General features: G+C 47.2%; 1 long non-coding RNA gene across 1 annotated transcript; it reads left to right on the top strand.

Annotated features, from left to right (window-relative positions):
- The first annotated feature begins 639 nt into the window (after positions 1-639).
- LOC125516292 lies at positions 640-2,974 on the top strand. The gene is made up of 3 exons (XR_007287336.1): positions 640-927; positions 1,376-1,658; positions 2,935-2,974. It is a non-coding gene; the product is annotated as an uncharacterized LOC125516292 (long non-coding RNA).
- The last annotated feature ends 4,740 nt before the right edge of the window (positions 2,975-7,714 follow it).

The following is a 7,714-nucleotide window of genomic DNA, read 5'->3' as shown; positions in this document are numbered from 1 at the left end:
CGGCCAGCTCCTTGCTGACCTTCGCCGTTGTAGCCTTTTGCTGGTCGGCTTCTTGCCGAGCTTTTTTAAGGTCGGCCTTCAGGGCCTCAAGCTCTGTAGTCGCACCTGACATCAAATAGCTCGACGTTAAAAATAAAGCTAAAATAAATGCAAAACAAAATCATTTAGGCATCAGCGTTTTTGCTTACCTTGAGCCCTATCTATTTTTGCATCAGATCAAGGTCCTCCTTGGACCGCTTCAGCTTGCAATTCATCTCTGCTAACTCCTTGGAGTTACAGCTTGAAGCCGAAGTCCAGGACCTCACAAATAATTGGGAATTAGTGTCCCAATATCAATTTCGATCCTCTATTCATTTCTTTCATATCCAAATAGAGTCTCGGGGGAAACTACATATTCGGTTTCTGTAACATCCCAAATTTTTAATTTGGAATGTTATACATAGGTCATTCATGCATATCATATTTTACTGCATTTTTGCTTGGGAAATGCTTGCGGCCGGACGACCGGCTAACGACTCAGCCGGTCGCACGCGCGCCGTCTGATTGTTTTTCATCGTGTGACTCACACCCCATGCTGACTTATGCTCACGCACGCCAGCACCTTATCCACTCATGCGAACCTTCTCAGCGCTTCCCAACCATTCTTTCTTTCCCGAGCATCCATATCATCCTCAAATCGCATCTCCGGTAGCAGCACCGGCGAGGGCCACCACCTCCGCGCGCCCCGCACACTCGAAGCTTCTCAATCGCTTCCCATCCATTTTATGCCGCCGTTGGCTTTCTCCGGCGAACTCATCCCCTTCTCTCCTTACAAGTCGTGCCCAACCCAGTATTCCAGTCCTCCGTGTCAGCAGTGGAGGGGGTTGGTTGCCCAACGCGACTGGAGACAGGGGCTGTGCATGCACGGGATGGGCGGCAAGCTCTCCGGTGAGTTTTTTTTGCTGGAACCAGAATTCTTTGTTGCTGGAAAAGGTTGTCTTTTTTGCTACAATCAAGTTTTCTAGTGTAGTTTGCTGTTTCTGGGATTTTTGTTGGAACGGCAATAATTTGTAGCCGGGACCGATTGTTTTCTTTGCTGCAATTGATTTTTTGTTTGGAGTTTGCTGTTAGTGGGATTTTTGCTGGAACCGGAGTAAAGTGTTGCTGGAACCGGCTGTTTGTTTTGCTATAATCAAATTTGTTGGAGTTTGATGTTTGTGGTATTTTGCTGGAACCATAATAATTTTTTGCTGGAACTGGCTTTTTGTTTTGCTACAATCGAATTGGTTGGAGATTTGTTATTTCTGGTATTTTTGATGGAACCAGTGTTCTTTTTGGTTGGAACCGGCAATTTTTTTGCTTCAACTGACCACCGTAGCTTTTTTGTTTTGCTGAGATTTTTTGCTGGAAGCCGGCAGTGCTAGGTGACGAGGCGGCGAGCCGGAGCCGAGGACGCAAGGATGTTGCAACCATGGCGACCACGCGCTGGAACCGGCTGGCGTCAAAGCTGCATCCATGGTGACCAAACGCTTGGACCCAATGGCGGTCGTGCTGCAATCCCTGCGACCACGAGTAGGGGACTTCGCTGGTGCTCGTCGTCCACGGCCCTGGCCCCAGCCCCGACGGCAAGGCAAAGACTAGTTTTGAGATTTGAAAGCGGCGAGCCGGGGACGGCACTGGTCTCTCTCCCCTTTCTTTTTCTCCTCTGCTTTTGTTTTCTTGTTGTGAGGTGGTTGAAAAAACTGCATCGTAAGGTTTAAAAAGTCTAATCGTCTGGTGGTGCGTCGACCGGCCAAATTTGGGCCGGCGCGCCGGCGCCTATCATCGCCCTTTTTTGCTTTGCGATCCTCGAAATTCTAAGCAACTCAAGGACCCACCACTGAAAGTTGGGGATTTCACGTTTTTCATATTTGAATTTTATCAAATATCGAAACAAGGATCACTTTCATTTTAATTATTTTTCTCCCGAAAATATTTCATATTAAAAATATATGAGAGGAGATAATATGACTTCTCCAAAATAAAGGGAATATTGGAGGAAAAATATTAAATCCAATAAATGATCCTTTTGGACTTTTATTTCTATTTTATTTGAATTAGGAAAAATATGCATTTTTCAAAATTACATTAGAGACCGAAATAAATGTTCACTTTGTCTGCAATATTATTAGAGGACCATGAAAATTTAATTCAGGATTTTTGGACTCCGTTTAGTATTTCTTTTATTTGTTTTTCCGCGTCAGGATTATTTAAAAAAAAAGTGCAACGACCTAATCGGGTCGTGCCCGAGCCGGACTCGTCCGAGCTCAGGCTTTATAAGCCCAAGCCCGAGGCGCCCCGAGGCCCAGCCATCGCCGCCCCAAACCCTAACCCTAGCGCCGCCGCCCAAAACCCAAACCCTAGCGCCGCCAGCCCGCCACCGCGCACGCCGCCCGCCGCCTCACCGGAGTTCGCGCCGCCGGTTTTCGTCGGTTTTGTTTTTGGTAAAAACCCTAGATCGGTTTTATTTTTTTAGATTGGTTTTTGTTCGGTTTAGTTAAATAGCGGACGTTCGTCCGTACGTTCGTTTTAACGAACGTTGTTCGTCATTTAGCCACAGACAGCGAATGTTCGTCTCATTTTATTTTCCAAGGTTTTTCCGCGATTATTTTCGATCATGATTTCTGCCGTAATCTTTGTTTTAGTTTATCTTTTCGCTTATTTATCCAAATCAGGTGAAACAAGCGCCTAGATCTTCGTCTCGAAGCCCTCTTTCTGTTTAACCAACTTGAACAAGATTTTGGTACTATAAAATTTGACTTTAGTCCAGATTAGTAAACGGATCTTGTTTCTTTCATAGTTTGAGTTTTGTTGCTCCGTTTGATTTGATTCTTTTTGCAAATCAAATCTCTTCAGTTGATTTTTCAGTGCATATTTGCTTGAGTGCTTATGTATGCTATTGTTTGTTTGCGTTAGAACTCCTGGAGTGTGAAGCGTGCTACTACGAGTCTTTAGGATTTGTAGATCGTCAGCAAGGCAAGTAACACTTTGATCATACCCCTTTATTACCCAGTTTTATGCATTAGTTTCAATCCTCACACATTGCATGAGTAGGATCTCTTAACATGTGGGTTTTGGGATGTAGTTGATGAGGTAGAACCTATTACCTGTTTTGTTATCAAACCCTTGGGAGTTACTTCTACGTTATTCTTATATTGCCATGCTATGCTCGTAGACGTGGATTGGGTTTGAGTGTATCCATGACAGATGTGAGTTGTTAATTAATGGTTCAACTTAAGGTGGCAACTTTTATACACATCTGGGTGGATTGCTTGTGGGCACCTGGAGAATCCAGTGTTGTCCAAGGATATCCCGGAGTACCCGTGTGATCATCCTACGGTCCGCCACCCAGGCTCAAAAGGATCATAAGATTATTCATGCTAGAAACTTCCGTGTGCAGCCACAAGCCATTATGGGCTTTGGCATAGTTGAGTATGTTGCGTGACCTCTTTCAGTGGTGGGCTAGCAGGTGTAGGGGAAAGTAGGTGTAACTGTCCACCCAGAGTAAAGAGTTAATGCTTCTGAAGGACTGTGTCTCGGTCATCCGTTTCTCGAACACCTTGTAGTGCGAGAAATCCAATGAAGGAGATCGAGTCTTGTGGGGAAAAGTGCGCAAACCTCTGCAGGGTGTACAAACTAATCATGGTTAGCCGTGTCCCCGGTTATGGACATCTTGAGTATCTGGTACCTGAATTATTGATTTGATCTCATCAATCTAAATTAATATGTTGGGATGTTAATGACTACTTTAATTGGGATTGAGTTGGAGGAACCTTCTCAATGATGTTTCAACTACCATAATAGTTCAATAAAATATATTCCTTTGTTGTAAGAAAAAATGGCTTTTCGCAAAATATTTTAACCATGGAGCCTCCACCAACCATATATGCGTGTAGTGATAGCATTTATCTATCCATTGCTCTACTGTGTTATATTGCCAGCATATTCCATGTGCTGACCCGTTTCGGGCTGCAACATATCATGTTGCAGACTTTTCAGATGAAGAGTAAGGTGCGCTAGGTCGTTTGTCGTGCACTCAGCTATGCCGTTGGAGTTGATGGACTCACTTTATCTTCCAAGCCTTCCGCTGTTATCTTATTTAGATGGCCTTAAGACATATTTATTGTAATAAGTTCTCTTTTGAGACATTCGATGTAATAAGTGTGTGATTGCTACTCTATTATAAATCCATTCAAGTATTGTGTGTGTCAGCATTACCGATCCAGGGATGACACTGAACACAGAGATTTGACTGTCTGAGGTCGGATCGCTACAGTTTCGTATATGTGCAAATTGACCCCCAAGTTAGTTTTTAAACCAACTTAGGGCTCATGGGCTACTACTTGTTACGCTCTTATGAGTATTAACTGCAGTTTCATAGTCTTTGGACAATTCATCTTCAGTCATATCCGAAGAGGGCTACTGGATTAAGCAAGATCAGGCTAAGACGCGAATAGTAAAGAAAGGAGGTAAGCAAGGATGTGTTAAAACATACCTTGAAGCCTCTGAAGAGGCCCTTGAAGGCCTCATGCATTCTAGCTTCTATGGACCAGAAGCCGCTCAACGTCATGTCGATGAGGGCACGATGCTCTTCTGCGATGGAGGAGCCCGTTAAGGCCGCCCCCATCTCCTCTGGACACCCCTTTTAGACCTTCCCTAAGGCAGGAGGGGTGGGCGGAACCACCTCCGGTCCCCCCACCATAATTGTGGGGATGGAAGCCTTCGGTTGCGGTGGCGGCGTCGGAGTCGCTTGGGCCACGGACTCTGTTTGAACCAGCCCTCCTTAGAAAAAAAAGGGACTCCTTACCCTTGGCCCTAGATGGCCGAGGTCTTAACCTCGACTGAAGGAGCTTTGATACCGGCCCCCGTGTTGTTGACAAACGAGGCCGGGCGTGATTTCTCTTCCTCCAGTTCGTCACGGGCGGGGGAAATTATGACGTTTTTGGTGGTTCCGCTTTCCACCATGAGAGGTGGGGGGGCCCTCATCCGAGACCTTGTTAGCGATGAAGGTGCACTGCGACTGTGAAAATGAGAAATGAGCCATAGGTCATGAACTGTACTCATGGATAAAACGTCAAGTATGTTCGGATTACTAGAGTTACCTCTGGGGTGCCAGTTTTGTCCGCTTCGGTTGTCGCGGCAGGAGGTCGTCATCCGATGAGTCAGAGAGTGTGTCCTGGGGCAGCGGAACTTGCTGGCCAACTTGATCGGCCGAGGCCTTGCGCAGCTTTTTGCGGGCCTAGGGGTGTTCCACCTCCTCGGCTTCATCGGGCGCCACCTTTTTTCCTTTTGGTAAAGGCACTCCGTCCCCCCGCCTTTTCCTCTGCCTCCTCTTCCTTGTGGGTGGAGGAAACATGAGTGTCCTTAGACCTAGCCTCCAAAGGTTCTCGGATGCAAGCCCCGCCCTTCCCCTTTGGCCGCCACGGCTCCTTGGGTAGGACCACATATGGTTACTCGGCCAGAAGAGCCGCGAGTTGTGGAGATCTGCCTCCTTACGCAGCGACGCCGGGCACAACATTTGTTGTGCCTTGGGGGTTCATTTCTAAAAATGGACATATCAACTTGATTAGTCTCATGGAGAGGTCCGCAAAGAAGAAGGAAGACAAAAACAAACTGTAAACTGCAATTACCTCGTGGGCGCCGTCCTCGGCTCGAGGCCACTGTCTCGGCCTTCCTGGGGGGATTTGTTCTTGGATAGCGTAAAGAGCACCGTCCACATCCCAGTCAGGTTAGTATGAAAGAAATGTCATAATGTTGGCGTGTCCTTGGGCTTGCCCAAAGCTGAAGAGGGAGGATGCGGCGATTGAGCATGACATTGACCACGTCCACTAGCTTCATCTTCTTCTTGTCTGTCAGGGACTTGATCCTCTTCTGTAGAGCGGGCACCTCCTTGGGGTTACCCCAATCTAGGATCTTCCTCATCCATGAGACGAGCCTCCTTGGAAGGGCCGCCGAGAAAGTTGGGACTTCAGTCGGGCCACTAGCGAGTGGTTTAATGATATAGAGCCACTCCAGCTGCCACTGCTTGATCATCTCCACGAAGGTGCCTTCGAACTAGGCAACCTTATGGATCTTGCTAATTATCGCCCTCCGCATTCCCCTAGATCATCACCACTACTTTTTGGTTTGATACCAAATGTCTTCAGCAACAGGCCGAAGTGTGGCTCGACATGAAGGAAGGCCTCGCAAACAGTGATAAACGCTACGAGATGAAGAATTGAATTTGGGGTTAGGTGGTGGAAGTCTAGCCCATAGTAGAAGATCACCCCACGCACAAAGGGATACAAGGGGAACCCCAGACCTCGGATGAGGTGGGGAAGAAACATGACTCTCTCTCCCTTGGCTTGGGAGTGGGGATTCGCTGGTTGGGCTCTGGCGGCCGGCAGGAGGCGTCCATCAGGATATACCATACGGCCTGAAGCTCGAAGATGACACCCTCCATGATGGTGGAGGGTGCCTAGTGGCCCTTCAAGTTGGTGTCGGCCATGGCAGACGGAGAAGTTGTGAGCACAAAAATAATTGGAGGAAGTTGAGAGGGGACCTAAGCGCTAGAGCTGAGGAGGCTGTTTGTAAAGGCGATGGAATGGGAGCGTGAGGAAAGTGCTACTGCTACCTTTTTGCTCTTATAGGCCTGTGAAAGGACAAGAGTCCCCCTTGCTACACCATAGAAATCTCCACTACCCAACAAAGGATGCCATTATGCGCCTGGGGTAAAATGAAATCTTAATGATATCCCTTAAAATACGAGACACGATCTCTACCTTGATGAGAGGTGCCAATGAGAAAACTTCCTCGGGCGACGATTTGAGTAGCGGTAACTGACCAACCTTGTTATGGGTGGTGACGCTTCGTAAAAGTTGCTATGCCATTGGCATTGTTCACACATACGCGGTTGGCCTTTGAGGCTAAGTTACCTCACATCTTCAAATGTCCAGAATCCCGGTTATCCATGGCTAGGGGCAGATTCCTTTAAGAACAGACCCAATGGAAACTCTTAATTGGGAAGGATCCTAGATCATAGAAAGAATCATCTGAAGGGGAGAACTCGCATGTCAAGTCGAAGACTCCAAAGCCGAAGTCATATGTCCGAAGAAGATCGTCGTCCTCAGCATCGAAGACCAGTTTAGGGGATACTGCGGTGTCCTAGACTAGGGGGTACCAACCTAGTTGGCCCGCAGTCCATGGGCCGAGCTTACGGCCCACCGTTCTTAGAAGAAAGGACTCTAGAACCCTCGTACTTTGGCGTGATCAAGGTGGACTCTGTCGAAGACTTCACGTGTACTCCTAGGACTGCATCGGTTGCGGCTTGTCCATCCCTAGATTAGCAACCGGCCATGTGTAACCTTATGTACCCCAGTGCCTATATAAGCTAAGAGGTTTAGTACATAGATACCACGGTCGCAATTACATCCACCTAGCCTTAGGGTAAGAACACAACTTATGATCTCAAGGTAGATCAAGCTTGTACTCGATACATCATCATTAATACAATCAAAGCACGACATAGGGTGTTACATCTTCGAGAGGACTCGAACTTGGGTAAATACTGCCCCGCTCGTCTCTTGTTACCCATAGATCCGAGATCCACAGCTCGGGGCCCCCTATGTGAGGTCTTCCAGTCTTAGTACCGACAAATTTCCTTGCTACAAACCTATCTATTACCGCTACTTTTATTACTTGCAGAGAATACCTTGCT

This window comes from Triticum urartu, chromosome 6, assembly GCF_003073215.2.
Source record: "Triticum urartu cultivar G1812 chromosome 6, Tu2.1, whole genome shotgun sequence".
Lineage (NCBI taxonomy): Eukaryota > Viridiplantae > Streptophyta > Magnoliopsida > Poales > Poaceae > Triticum > Triticum urartu.
The sequence above is the reverse complement of the archived record's forward strand: the minus strand, read 5'-3'. Positions and strand labels throughout refer to the sequence as shown.